This window comes from Typopeltis vanoorti, chromosome 8 (genome assembly GCF_054136105.1).
Source record: "Typopeltis vanoorti isolate ZY-2024b chromosome 8, IOZ_Tvanoo_1.0, whole genome shotgun sequence".
NCBI lineage: Eukaryota > Metazoa > Arthropoda > Arachnida > Uropygi > Thelyphonidae > Typopeltis > Typopeltis vanoorti.
In genome coordinates, this window is record NC_143556.1 from 43362438 (window position 1) to 43378895 (window position 16458).

Genomic DNA, 16458 nt, shown 5'->3' on the forward strand with positions numbered 1-16458 from the left:
ACATGCTCTCACCTCCTCTTGGAGCATCCACCTTTTGCTGTGTACCTCTGTCCACCCTGAGCCTCCCCGTTTCCCTGCTCCTCTTGCACACCCATTCTCTCATTTTCTATACTCATACCACTCACTTCCCCATTCATTTCCACTTCTTCAATCTCTCCTGCTCTTCCACATCACTCCCCTCTCGATCTGATTCATTCTCTCTATTCACTTCTCTACCTTCCAGCAGCAGTCTCTCCAAGTGACTCACACCATAACCCCTCAAATGCAGTCCATCGCTCCCATACAGCTCACTTCGTCCCTCAAACTCATTCCACACATTAACAAACTGTACTCCCATCTCACATATTTCAGCCAGAATATCATTCATAATCCTTGCTCTCCGCCTCATTTCACCACAATCATACCTAGGCAACACACTGATTACCCTTCCTGTCACACTATTCTCTTTTATCTTTCCAAGCAGCCTCCTGACATTCATTCTGACATGCTCTTTGTCTCTCTCAAATCATTTGTAACAATTAATACAATTAACTCTTTTGCTCACTCCTGCCTCATATCCAATGCCTCAATCACTCTACTCATTTTACCGCCTGGAAAACATACCTTGTGCATTTTATTCTCTAGCACACCTTTAATAATGGAGTCGCCATACAACGCCACTCGCTCATCTTTTGTTAACTCTTTCATGCCATTATGATTTATTTTAATAGTTTTGACCTGAATTCTCTTAATTTCATTCCGCATCCATTTCATTTCTTGCCTCATCCAATCCAATTCACTTTCCAAATCTTGCGACACATTCTCTTTATCATTAAATCTTTCTAACTTTCTAACTCTCGACCCCCTCTTCTCACTTTCCCTCTCATTCATCTTTTTTTGTTTCCATACTTTCGGTCCAACATACGTCCAACTTTCGCCATCATTCATTCTTTTTTCGCTAATCATTTATTCTTTCGATTTTTTTCACTTGCGATTTCTGCATCACGCTATTTCTACTTTCATTCATTCTCTCAATTTCGTTTCTTTCCTCCACTCTCGCCTCACTTCCGTCCCTTTTAACTTCTGTTACAGTTTTCAATTGCTTTTTTTCTTTTTTCCTGTTTTTTAACATTTTTTCGCCTCTCTGTCTCACCATCCTTCTCTTTCAAACGTGCACTCGCGACAAAATCGTTGCTAACACTTTCTGTCATCAATTTCATATTTGCATTCATCAGTTCCTCATTCAGGTCACACTTCGCACACACCCTTCTTCCATCTGTGCTAAACATCCACAAATCATTTATGTAATCGAAGGAATAGATATATATAACAGACCTCACACTTAACGAAACGACTGAAATCTAAATTAAAATCATGGAATGACAATGCCGCTGCCATTTTTTTTTTTTCCCCTGCAGGTTACTAGGTCATAATAACTATTTCATAATTGTTTAGGCAATCAATTTCGTAATTAAGATTTTTGTTTTTTTTTTCCCTGCATGTTACTAGGTCTAATAATAATGATTTCATAATTAAGTTTATGTCATGAGTATAATGTTTATGCATGACAGAGTGTAAAAGATGGGTTTGTGGAGAGGGAGAGAGAGAGAGAGAGAGATAAGGAATGGGAGATGAGAGAAAGTATGGATTTGTAGGAAGTGGATATATTATTAGACCACAAGGCTAAAGAGACTGAAAAGATAGAAGATGGCATAAATGAACGAAATGGAAATGAAATGAAAGATAGTGAAACTGAGGAAGTGTAAGAATTCAAGAATGTGGATAAGGGAGTGAAAGAAGATATCAATGAGGAAACGAAAGTAAGGTGCAGCAGAACTAGAGATAGCGAGACTGTGGGAGTGACAGAGGGTGAAATTGTAGGAATGGAAGATTAATGAAACAGTTATTGAAAATGAAAAATGAAATCAGGAATATGTGAAGTGTGCAAGAGAATAGAATGAAAGAAAAATATAAAAGAGGTGACCAATGATTCCAGGATAGCAGTATATGGAGATTTCATAGTTAGAAGATTAGTTAATGTGGGAGTCTATATGGTCTGCTATCTAGGAAGGAGAATGAATAGGATAATTAACGTGCTGTACATGAGTAAGAAACGAGCAAGAGAGTTAGTCATGATTGTGGGGACAAATGATCTAAGTGGACACAAGGAACATGTAAGGACAAATATCAGGAGGTTATTGAAAAAAGTAAAAGATAACAGTGTAGTATGTTGTCAGTATGTTGTCAGGTTGTCAATATGTTGCAAAGGTGTGACAATGATGAGTTGCCAAGGAGAGCCAAAATCATGAATGGTAAGCTAGAAGAGCTGTGTGAGGAGATGGGAGTATAGATTGTGGATGTATGGCATGTGTTTGAGTAAAGAATGAAATCATACAGGTATGATGGGTTGCATTTGAATGGCTTTGGAGTGAGTGCACTGGAGAAAATTTACTGGATGGAAGCACAATGCATGTAAGTACAGTGTGTGATGCATGTAAGAGATCAGAAACAAGAGATTAAGTGAAAAATCAGGAGAGTGGTATTGAAGAGACAGAAGTGTTTGACAGTGAAAACAGTAGTAATGTGGGAGATGAAGAGAGAATGGGAATACAAGAGGAACAGGGAAATGAGAGGGGGGGGGTGGACAGGGAGACAAGGCATAAGGAGAGTGCATGTTGAAAGGGGCAAGTAATGTGTGTATGATGAAGTATAATGCTATGTGGGTGGGAAAACTGAAACTGAGCATATATATGTGGTAAGTGGTGATAAATGCAAATGGGTAGGTGTGGTGGAGAAATACCAACCAACAAGTGGCTTGCATAGAACTAGTTATAGACCTAAAAATGAATTACTGTCTTTGTTTACAAATGCCAAAAGTACCAGAAATAAGGGAGATTTAATGGTTTCACTGATTGAGTTTATTCACATCAAAATCATTGGAATAAGTGAAACATGGTTGAATGATTGATATTCTAACAGGAATAGAAATGGAAGGATACAGTATTTTTCATGAAGACAGAAGGAACAAGAAGGAAGGGGGGGGGGGGGATGCTGACGATAGCAGAGGTATTATGTCCACATAAGGTAGACATGAAAGAGGGAATTAGTTGGAATGGTTATGAGGCAGTGTGGTGTAACGGGGAGATTAACAGGAAGGCATATTAGTTGGATGTTGCTATAGGTCCGGAACTGTAGAGGGTGGTGATGAAGAAATTTATAAACAAGTTGGATTAGTGAACAAAGGAAGAGTAATTATTATGGGTGATTTTAATTATAGTGGTACAGAATAAGGATATAGCATTACGCGAGGATCAAGAGTTTTGGATGTGATCATTTTATCAGAGGATGTAATTGTAAGTGAGGTTTCACACTTTTCTCCAGTTGATGAGAGTGATCATGAAATGACCCCATGGGTTGTGCTAGCCATATGCAGACTTTTCTGAAGAAAGAATAGATGTAAAATTATAAGGTTGGTGATTATGATAAGCTTAGGAGACAGCTTGGAGCTATAGCATGGAATGAGGAGTTGATCAGTAAGGAAATATGTGCTGCTTCGGAACTGACAAAGAAATACATAAGTGCATCAATGTGTGAATGCATTCCAAAGGCCAAAAGACTGAATAAGGTAGGTACAAAATGGATGAGTAAGGAGCTAAAGCATGGAATCTGGAAAAAGAAGATACTTTAGAGGCAGTACATCATGAATAACAGTAATAATCAGTTACATGAAGAGTATGAATAACAAGAGTGTGAGTTAGTTAGTATAAAAAACAAAAATGTAGTATGAGCAGAAATTGGTAAATCAGGCAAAGAAAAACTCTAGAAACTTGTTCAGCAACTGGCTATCAGACAGGTATCAGAAAGTTGTATATGTGTGTGGGGGGGGCAGGAGTTTGCAGTATCCCAAAAGAGGTAGGTCAAGAGGGGTGTACTGCAGGGGGTCAGTTTTGAGACAAATGTTGTTTAATTTGTATAATAATGATATTCGGACAGTTTAACTAGTGATATGCAGCTTATATATCAAACTACAATGCCAGTGATTATGGAAAATATGTTAGAGCTTGGAGCTATAGCGTGGGATGAAGAGTTGGGAGGAAGGGAAATCGGTTCTCCTTGGGCACTTAAACTACATAACAGCAAATAATACCTGAATATATACAAATATATAAAGTCAGGAGGTTAAATAAGATGAAATGGATGAATGAAGAGATTAAGCATGCCACTTGGAAGAAGAAGAAACCATTATAGAGGAGTATAAGATAAGTACTATTAAACAGCTGCATGAAAAGTACAATGAGTAAACAAGGAAAATATCAAAAAAGTCATACAAACACCCAGCAGCATAGGTCCAAAGAAATTCCCATAGAGTTCTTTCAATATTTGGCAACATAGAAGCAAGAATGATTATGAATGTTATTATGATGAAATTATTATGAAAATGATTATGAAAATATTATTAATTGATGAAAATGGCAGAAAAGAGATTGATTACTATAGCGGATATAGTGGGGATACTAAAAGATATTATAAAGGTATTTCATCCTAATAAGCAGGGCTTGACAAATCATGCAAAATCCTACTCGTTACATAATATGTACTTGTCACAATGTACTTGCCCGAGACCCTTATTTTTTTTAATGATATGTCTCAATAATTCAGCAAGAGTTCCATAGAATGATCAGTGGTACTGCATCTGTGTTTTTTAAAGTTAAAAGACTTAATTTAAAAAGTTATTTTTTATTAAATAAAAAATATTATATTTTGTTCGGTCTGCAGTTACTCCCCAGCTAACAAAATCTACTTGCCACAGCTAAATTAAAAAATGTATTTGTTGAGCTCTGCTCATAAGTGTGACATCAACCAGAGCTTGAGGACTTTCCCTACAGATCTTGCAACATGGTGAGTTCCAAAGGACTGGAAAGGTAAAATTGTCTCATTTCAAAAAGGGTGATAACATTGAGGTCTAGATTCGAGAATTAGGTTGATAGCAGCGGTATTTTCTGTAATAGAAATGTATGGATTTATTAAAGAGAGATTGTGATTTGTGATCTGTAATATCAATATATCTTTACATATTACAAGTTGACAAATGCATTGGACAAGTAAGGGTGCACAAACAGTGACAGTGGTATATTCAGAGTTTGAAAAGGTCTGTGATAGATTACCACATGACAAGTTGGTAATTAAGTTGGAATGGATGAAGCTGGATAACTGGATAGGAGACTGTTGTCTGGTAGATATCAGCAAGTTTTATATTGTGAAGTAGTGACCCTGAAGAGGAAAGTCATCAGTTGTATGCCTATCTGTTTTGGGATCACTGCTGTTTAACATTTATGTTAATAATATTGAGAGAGATTTGAAGGGGATGTGCAGTTGTTGAAGATGATGCAAAGTTGGGAAGATGTGTAATATGAGGTTTTAAAATTTGGAAAACAAAGATGAGATGTAGAGAATACAATTGGCAAGGGATATTTTACAGGAGGTGCAGAAGATAAGTGAGGTGAGGTTGGAGTACTGAAAAGTGAGACTGATTTGGAGAAAAATTGTTGATAGGAGATTATTTATAATGTAAACTTAATAGTGTAGTACTGTCAGAATATCCTGTACACTCCCTTCAGATATAAATATCAGGCATTTGATGATGATGACAATGACGATGGGATGACACACATAGTAAAGAGCATATGGTTCTCATGTATAATGGGAAATGTTACTGTGGGGCAATATTCTCTCTAATTTTTGCAAGCCCAAGTGTGCATGAAAAACATTTTGTGTGCAATTTTAGACTCAATGCGTGCAGCAAACACTTTCAACAGTGATTTCAACTACTAACATAATATTTCTCATAATAATGTTTTCTCTTTTTTTTTTTTTTTGTCTTCTATATAACCTGTAAAATTGCAACATCACATTAATTCACTTAAATCCATGTAGCTGCAAAACTTCATCACCGTTTGCATGTGTCCTAATGAGTGTACTGTCTAAACAGTAGACATTCTAAACAAATATGCCTCTGCAACTTGCTAATGCCAAAATCAGTCCTCCCACACATGGTGCTGACTAAAACTAATTAGAGTATATTAAGTTGGAATGGGTTAGAGTAATATTGGAGTTACATTGGAGAAATTACTAAACAAAATAAGTAATAGGTATGATTTTTTGAATAATTCTGAAAGCACAAATTTTATTATTATTTTGGCAATCTCCATGGAGTCAATAGACTCATTGTGGGAGGCTCACTGAACCAACAACATGTCTATCATAATGCTCACTAACAACTCTCCACATAAAAAATCTACTCCTCATACCCATCTTCACCACATGCTTATACAACTTCCAGGGATGGCCTCTAATTCTTCCCATCTTAACATCTACTCTTTTTATAATTCCTTTTGTATTAATCTCATAGAATCCCTTAATTAACCTGAAGGCCTCTATCATATCTCCTCTTTTCCTCTTATCCACCAACCTCTGTAATCCACATTCTCTCAAATGCTTTTCATAACCAACACTCCAGACTCCTGATATCACTTCAGTCATTCATTTTTGGACCCTCACTAGTATTTCCACATAGGCAACCAAATCTAAACACAATAGTCCATATGTGGTCTGACCAGTGTCATATATAGAGGTACACCACCTCCTTAACTCAACATGTCAATGCACTTTCCACTATCTACCATCACTCCAAGATCCTAAATCTGATCTGAACTGTATATGAAGAAAGACTGAAGAAATACAATTTGTAAAGCCTTGAAGATAGAAGGAAAAGTCCAGGGGGGGGGCTTGACTGATACATTAATTGATAAAGACTGTCACCAGAATAATGTCAGAGATTCTTCATAGAATGGAGAGGTAGAGAGAAAACATAAAAAGAACAAGAAGTCATCCCTGGAAGCTGTATAAGGAGGGTGTAAACAGGATAGCAAGGAGTAGATTTTTGGTGTGTAGATTGGTCAGTAATTCAAATGCATAGTCTAAAAAGTGTGGTAAGTGCAGAAACATTGAGTTTAATCTTATTTGATGGGGTACATGCATGCATGTGTGCATGCATGTGTGTATGTGACAGTGGAATCTCCCATTATGAGTCCTTTAACTCTATAAAAGTCTAATGATAATAAAAATAATAACAAATGAAACACATTGTTTTTATGTAATCTCTATTACAAAACTCTTGTTGGTATGAATAAGATAGTAGTTGATAGACAAGCGTATAAGAGAGCTGTATGTGAGGGGGGGGGGGGGAAGCAAAGCAAATAACAATGTATACCAGATGTTCAATGTTGCAAAGTGCAAGATCCTAAAGTTTAGACTGAAGATTCTATGAGTCACACTACTGGTATTGCAATGTAAGTCAGTTTATGGATCGGGGGAATGAGAGTAGCCAGAGAAACAAAGTTCATTGGGCATATTCAAAAAAAGTAGTTAAAAAGAGCACAAAGTAGTATTGAGAACATTGCAGCACATGGGTCTGGATGTCAGATTGGTCAACTGGATTCAGGATTGGCTGTCCAATAGGTATCAGAGAGTTGTGTATGGTGGGGCAATTTCAAGGAAGCAGAGGGTTACAAGTGGGGTCCCACAGGGCCAGTACTGGAACTTATATTGTTTAACCTTTATATCAATGACACTGTCAGTGGATTGCAAGGGGATATTCAGTTATTTGCGGATGATGCGAAGTTGGGAAGGATTATTAGTAATAGTGCAGTTGCGGCAGCCCTGCAAGAGGATTTGAATAAGCTAGATAGATGGGCAAATGAATGGGGTTTCAGTTTAATGCAGCAAAATGTAAGGTCTTGAGGTTTGGGAAACATCGATGGGACACTGCATACTCTACGGGAGGAGTTATACTGGAGGAAGTAGGGGAGACAAGAAATCTGGGGTTGATGATTGATAGAAACCTGAAATTTAGGGGACATATTGCAAAGGTGGTGAAGGTAACACAGAGGATTGCTGCAATAATGAGAAGGATGCTGACCTGCAGAGATAAAACAGTTATCATTCCGTTGTATAAGACCCTGATCAAACCACACTTAGACTATTGTTCTCAGATTTGGTCCCCAGGATTTGAAGGGGATAAATTAACTGTGGAAAGGGTACAAAGGCGGATAACAAAGATGTTTCAGGACTGTACAATGATAGTTATGAGGATCGGCTGAGGAAATGTGGACTGCAGAGTTTGGTGGATAGAAGAAGGAGAGGTGATATGATTGAGACTTTTAAACTGTTGAGAGGTGGTTACAGGGTTGACACTGGGTAGTTCTTTCACTTGGTTGAAAAGGAGTGATGACAAGATGCCATCCCTAGAAGTTACGAAAGGAAACTGTTTGCAAGAGGATGAGGTGTGGTTTCTTTGCATGGAGGGTGGTTGAACCATGGAATGCATTGCCTGATGGAGTGGTGAGAGCGAGAACAGTCAATGAGTTTAAGGAGTGTATGATAGACTTTGTGTTTCTTAGGGGGGGGGAACCTCCCCTCGATGAGTCTTGATAGACCTTGTGTTTCTTAGGAAGGACCACCCACGTTGAGTCTTTTGACTCCATGGAGGCCTGAGTAATAATAATAACTTAAAAAAGACATTGTGAGTAAGGATATTAAAATTATTTCATATCCTTACTCATCATTCCTCTTCAAAAATCCTCAATATGACAACATCTAGAGATTACTGTATTCAAATTTGGTTATTTGCATTTTATGGAGAACAAGGAAGTAGTAAAGAAGATTCAGAGACAGATAATTCTGATGGAATTCAATCTGTGGAATATTTGCTAAGGACAGACTACACAATATGTTAACTTTGTGGATTAAAAGTTTAACTATTATTATTATTATTATTATTATTATTATTATTATTATTATTAACATCTCACCTCCATGGGGTCAGAGACTCAGGGTCGGTAGTACACACTATCACACCCCAAACTCATTCCACAGTGCCATAAACTGATTTAGTGTATCTACATTCACAATACACTCAGGTAATGCATTACTCAAGAACCACTCGGTATCAACCCTTTATCAACTTAACAGTCTCATTCTATAAATTAAAGATACCAAGAAATTATATACTCGGTTTAATCCTTTATCCAATTGTAAGCAAACAAGTTTGTATCTGAACTATTTTCAGGACTGGATAAAGGATTAAACCAAGTATATAATTTCTTGGTATCGTTAATTTATAGTATAACCAAGTGGAAAAACTTCCAACAACTGTCTCATTCATATTTCCTCTCTTCCTGTTATTCACGAGCCTTTGCAAACTGTAGTCCCTTAGTCTGATTTCATACCCAACATGCCAAAGACCAGTTATCAGCATAATCAGTCATCTCTGGACCATTTCTAATATATATATATATATATATATATATTGTTGTAATTAGGATTGACTCGAGATGTATACATTTATAAAATTAAAATTTAACTGACTAGAACTCGAGAAAGTATAACAAAAACCTTTAATAAATCACAACTAGTTTCATCGGTGTTCCGACTTCTTCAGGTGAGTAAGAAATAACATAAGACTTATAAAAATAACAAGGTAAAAAACATGGACTTTCCAGCTTAATAAAAAGAAGCAGAATAGTAACAGTCATATTTGAATAGGTGATCACATGCTACTGTTGGCATGAGTTGAATGTATGTGTGTGTGACAGCTAATTTTAGAGCACCAGTATTGGATTACTGCACTATGGGAAGCAAATTGTAGCTTAGATTGTTGTTCAAGTGTGAAGGGTCCAGAACTATTTCTTTTGATTCTAAAATTCGTCTTTCAAAATCATCCTTGCATATATATAAATTGGTTGTGCGGTCCCAATCAACTTGGTGTGGCCGTTCTTCGAGGTTAGAGTTTGCGGAGAAGAGAATATGACTGGAAAGGACGCTTGCTTGTAGGAGATGTCACGTCTATGTTCCTCAAGACGAAGTGAAACAGATTTATCTGTCTGGCCAAAATAAGGTCAACCACAGTCCCACATAACTTTATAAACACCAGGAAATATGACTGTTACTATTCTGCTTCTTTTTTATTAAGCTGGAAAGTCCATGTTTTTTACCTTGTTATTTTTATGTCTTATGTTATTTCTTACTCACCTGAAAAAGTCGGAACACCGATGAAACTAGTCGTGATTTATTAAAGGTTTTTGTTATACTTTCTCGGGTTCTAGTCAGTTAAATTTTAATTTTATAAATAAATAAATATATATATATATATATATATATATATATATATATACTTGTCACCATGAAAATGATGGGACCAAATCTGTGCAAAATAATCCATACTAGGCCTGATCAAGGCCTTATATGAATTTGAATTTGATCCAGAACCACTTTATTTCTGCATGTCAACGTCCTCCACATCATTGCCATTATCCAATGTGACGACTTCACAACTTGTTCAATGTGGTCTCTGAATTTCAGGTCCTTGTCCACTACCACCACTAAGGACAGACTCCCAGATCTCTAATCTCCTTTAGTGTATACTTTGCAGCCTGTTATTGCTTAGGCTTTGTAACACTGAGCTGACAGTGCCATACTGCTACCCACTCATACAGTCTATTCAAGTTGCCATATTAGGCCACATCTGCTTGACTCTACAATGCTCTCCCCAATTTTGCATCATCTGCAAACAGTTGCATATCACCAGTTAAACCTAACCCAATATCATTAATATATAAAATGAACAACAATAGCTCCAATACAGACCCCCTGTGGTGCACCACTAGTGACTTTCCTCTTTTGGGATACTTCACCCCCATCCCCACCCCACATATACAACTTTCTGATACCTATCTGACAGCTAGTCAATAATACAGCTCACTAGTCTGTTATCCAATCCTATCTATTTCGGTTTATTTAACAGCCTGTCACATGGTAGTCTATCAAAAGCTTTTGCAAAATCCAAGTAGACCACTGTATATGCATCTCCCCTGTCCAAGGTATTTGACACCTTGTTATAGTACATAAGTAAATTAATAAAAACATGATCTCCCTTTAACAAACCCATGCTGATAATCACAGAGAATACTGCTGTTATAAACCCATTTCTGTAGCCTAATTTTCACCAATCACTCCAGTATCTTAACCACAACTCCAGATATACAGATTGAAGTATAATTTATAGCCACAACCTTATCACCACTTTTATGTAGTGGAACAATTTTACTTCTTTCCATTCTCTTGGAACCTGTACTGTTTTAAAACTCTTATTAAACAGATGTTACTGCCATTTCACTTGCACATTTCCTTAAGGCAAGCAGTGATATGTCATCACATCCTATCACCTTAATGAATCAAGCTTGTTTATTTCCGCATATACCTCCTGCTCACTCACAATTTTGCCATCCTCTGGTATGTTCTCTACACTTGAGTTTGTCATGATTACACCCTCTGAGGATGAAACACCCTTATAAATTGTTCAGTGAATGCCCCAGCAATGTTTTCTGCAGTAGTTACCATTCTACCATTTCATCCATTTACATCATCTTACCAAAATTATTCTTCCTTCTTCTTGCCAAATATCTGAAAACTTTCAAGGTTTTATTATTATTATTATTATTATTATTATTATGTGACACCTCCAACGAGTTCAAAGACTCATCAAGGGAGGGCAACTGCTCTACAACTCTCCGTCTCCACCACTCAATCAACCAACTACAACAAACCACGCATCTGCATTAATGCCATCTACTGTCCATCACCACCACTAGTATTTTACACAGACAATCACAAACATCCATGCCCACAGCAGGATTCGAAACCGCAACCTTTTGGCTGGAGCAGATATGCTAACCACTCAGCCAAGTGATCACCCAGCATAGGCTGATCACTTCATAATAATAACTCTCACCAACTGGTGGGAAGTGTGAAACTCCCCTCACAATCACATCCTCTGATGAAATTATGAGATCCAAAACTATCAATCCCATGTGTGCCCTCCTTTAGTTGTCTCTCAAGAACTTGAAAAATTCATTTTACTTATTCCCAAATTATATCTCTTCATTCCGATCTATATCACCATAATTAAAACCACCACTAATAATCACCCTTTCCTTGTTCACTAACCAAAGTTGTCTATATATTTCTTCAACAAAACCCCTCCACATTCACAGGCCTACAGCAGCCTGTGAATAAATATCTCTTTGTGTCAACCTCCACCTCACAGCATGCTGATTTAAAACCATTGCCACTATTTACATCTCGCATCTCCACTTTGTACAGACATAATACATTTGCTGTCATCAACAGCACCCTTCTTCATTCTTGTCTTTTATGTCCTCAGAAAACATCATATCCTTCCATTTCTATTCATGTCAGGATAATATTCTTATCCAACCAATGTTCACTTATTCTAAATGTAATATAGGCAGAAAAGAGGAGATACAAGGGTGGCTTGAAAAGTTCTCGGCCTAACAATAAAAAAAAACGAATTTATAATTTCAATCTGCAAAATACCCCTCTACAGCTGCAATCACCTCTTGATTTGAAGAAAAACGCTGACCAGCGAGGAAGAGTTTTAGTTTTCGGAAGAGATAGAAGTCAGCGGGAACCAAATATGGAGGAATAGTGTGGATGTTACAATAATTCATAGTGCAGATCCCTTAATTTTCCCATTGCCAAAACACCTTTGTGGGCAGGTGCATTGTCCTGATGAAAGATGATTTTTTCTTCTGCAAACCGGGTCTTTATTCACGAATTTTTTCATCTAGTCTGGTTAAAAGATCGGAATAATATTCCCCGGTTATTGTTTTACCCTTTTCAAGATAATTAATAAATAAAATGCCTTTAGCATCCCAAAACACCGATGCCATGACCTTTCCTGCTGATGGAACTGACTTTGTCTTCTTTGGCACTGAACAACCGGCTTCTGTATACTGTTTTGACTGCTGTTTGGATTCTGGTGTGTGATGGTGAATCCAAGTCTCATCCATAGTAATAAATCGAAGCACAAAATCAGTTTTATTCTTGTTAAAACACTCCAAGTACTGTTCATAAATTTTCATGCAAGTCCATTTTTGATCTGCTGTGAGCAAACGTGGCACCCATCTTGAGCAAAGTTTTTTCATTTGCAATTCTTCATGCAAAATATATCCTACACATTCTTTTGAAATGCCTATAGTCTCAGCAATTTCATACACTTTGACTCACCGGTCATCCAATACCATATCATGCACTTGATCAATGATTTCTGGTGTTGCTACACTTTTTGGACGTCCTTCATGTGGATCATCTTCAAAGCTGGTGCGGCCACGTTTAAACTCAGCAGCCCATTTCTTAATTGTTGAAAAATGAAGGAAAAGAGTACCCATAAACTTTTATGAACTTCAAATGAATTTCTTTTGGCATTAAACCTCCATTTACAAAGAATTTTATAACTGCAGATACTCAATTTCATCCATTTCAAAGGATACAGACAACACTTTTGCTTCAGACAACTGTATAAAACAAACTCCTTAATAGAATGACTTGCCATTTCACATGGATGCTTATGACTGATGTACCAACTTAGAAAAAAAAATTTTGCCGTGTCAAAATCTATGGTCGAGGTCAAGAACTTTTCAGACCACCCTTGTATAATAGAAACAAGTAAATTATTAAAGCAGTGTTATTAAATTTTTTTGTTTAAATGACAAAAGGAAGGAAAGAGAACAGGGAATCATACTTAGAAATTGAGAGAACGATTAGCATGAGTGATTACCAAGAATGTGATTATCAAGTTTTTCACTTCTCAGAGCATGAGAACCATATTTTTCACTTTGTGAATGATTAATAAGTGGAATCTGCAGCCTGAGAACAAGCAGTGAATGATATCACTGAGATATCATTAACTTACTGGTGCTAAAATATAGCTGTGTGTGTGTGTGTGTGTGTGTGTGTGTGTGTGTGTGTGTGTGTGTGTGTGTGTGTGTGTGTGTGTGTGTGTGTGTGTGTGTGTGTGTGTGTGTGTGTGTGTGTGTGTGTGTGTGTGTGTGTGTGTGTGTGTGTGTGTGTGTGTGTGTGTGTGTGTGTGTGTGTGTGTGTGTGTGTGTGTGTGTGTGTGTGTGTGTGTGTGTGTGTGTGTGTGTGTGTGTGTGTGTGTGTGTGTGTGTGTGTGTTGTTTCCTTTTGCTCAAAATTCTAAAAATTATGTTTATCAATGGCAAAGTTTTATAAATTGTAAATCTAAACTTGTAAATTTAAAATGTCAATTTAAATCTAATCTAAGAATTTAAAAGACAACATTATACCAATACTGTATAAAGTAACCTATTAAAATTTTAGGAAGATTATTTGGAAAGAGTTTTTTTATCTGAGAAAAACAGTCAGTCATTGACTTATGGCTTATGACCACTAATACTTATGATGGTCATCCCATTAACACGTGTATCTGAATACCATCTCACTCCTAGGACCAAGGTATATTTATTTAAGAAAGACTTTTATTCAGGCTATTGCTGTTACTGAGGGTGAGAAAACACACTCAGAGACTTTTGGAAGCAATATAGTAACTTGCACAATAAAAGGAAGTAGATGCAGAAAGGGTTAGGTTACTACAGAATGCATGAATGGTGTTTCTAAGAAGCTGCTGAAAATATATGTTCATAGAAGTCAACAAAGATGTACATGAACTTGGTAATAACAAGACTGTACTGCTAGCTCAAAAGGTGGAGTTTGAGTATCCCAATGAAAGTATGGAACAGCTAGTGGAAGCTTTGGGGAAGAAAAGCTCTAAAATGAAGGCCTCACAGAGCCAAAGTACAGACAGTTCCAAAAGAAGAAGAAGAACAAGGGAAAAAAATAGCAGAATAACAAGAGGTAGCCAAGCCCCCCAAAATATTTACAGTTAAAAAAATTAGCATAGGCATATTCTAGTTAATAAAGCAATTCTGTTTTTTGAGAAAACTGACCCCAACATGGAGAGATTTAGCAAAGTAGGCAGAATAATACAAGCCGCAATTGCCTGCTACAGAAAAATTTACGTAGAAATGAAAAAGCAAACTGTGAAGACTGAGTTGGACTTAATGCAAAAATGTTTAAAGAATCCCACTCCTGCTGTCACCTCACTCCCCAAAGATGAGTCTAGACTTTCCACAAGTTATGCATCTAATGAAAAACAGCACCTTCAAAGAATTACTATTTCTCCATGTTTTTCAAGATGATTATTTTACTGGTAAGTGTACATTAGCACTCTATGTACACCCTCTGTTCAAAAAGAAACTGAACTTTTCGAAAATAGAAGAAACTAGTGGCAGCAACTGTTGTATATTTTTGTTGTCAAAAGCGGCAACCTTCATTAGTGTTGTGTTCACTGTTTATGACATTTGTTTCATTGGAAGCCGAGTTATAGTGCCAACAGTGACAGTGTATTTTGACGAACGGTCGGAAAATGAGTTTCAAACAGAGAGCTGCGATTGACTTTTATGTTAAACTTGGCAAAAGGTTTACCGAAAAGCATCAAATGCTTCAAAAAGCATACGGTGATGAATGCTTATCCTGTACTCAAGTTTACGAGTGGTTTAAGCGATTTCAAAGTGGTTGTGAGACGCTTGAGGACAACGAAAAGCCGAGCAGCCCAAAAACTGGACTGAGCAAAGTTAACATCCAAAAAGTGATTGATTTCATCAAAGAATACCTGAAATCGTCCATGAGATTGATTGAAGATGAATTGGGATTCCAAAAATCAACTGCGCACGACATTTTGACCAAGAGTTTGGGGCCTTTGTAAATTGAATTTGCGATTTGTTCCCAACAAATTAACAGACAACCAAAAAATGTATAAAATTGAACACTGCAAGGACCTCATTAAAACAGCTTGTAAGGACTCATACTTCGTTGAAACGATTGTTACTGATGAAAAAATGTGGTGTATTGAGTATGAGCCCGAAACAAAGTGCCAGAGTGCTGAGTGTAGACCACCAGAAGAGGGACATCTGAAAAAAAGTCGCTTGGAGAAGACATAAGTAAAGACAATTCTGATTTGTTTCTACAATTACAAGGACATTATCCACAAAGAATTCATTCCACCTGTCCAAACAGTCAATGGTGAGTTTTATCTCGAAGTTTTGAAGCGATTGATAGCGAGAATTCGTCGCGTATGGCATGAATATCGTGTGATATTCATGTACGTCGCGTATGGCATCTCACTATCTCACATCTCACTCCTACAACCCATGGACCAAGGTATATTTATTTAAGAAAGAAGACTTTTATTCAGGCTATTGCCGTATTCACCTCACTTTTGCATGATAATGCACCATCTCATCGTTCAAACATTGTGAGACAGTTTTTGAGCAAAAACTAAGTTTGTGTGTTGGATCACTTGCCGTATTCACCTGACTTAGCAACCTATGACTTCTTTCTCTTTCCTCAACTTCATTTGCCGATGAAAGGAAAGCAATATGATACCACTGAAAACATTCAAGCGACAGTAATCACGACTCTCAACAGTATCCCAAAAAACAATATAAAAAGCACATTTAATGAATTAATTGACCATGCCAAA

At 37.0% G+C, this 16458-nt stretch overlaps 1 protein-coding gene across 3 annotated transcripts in view; it reads right to left on the reverse strand.

Annotated features, from left to right (window-relative positions):
• Nucleotides 1-16458, reverse strand: part of LOC150103955 (spectrin alpha chain-like) — an 850682-nt gene that overhangs the window by 646100 nt on the left and 188124 nt on the right. The window lies entirely within an intron of this gene.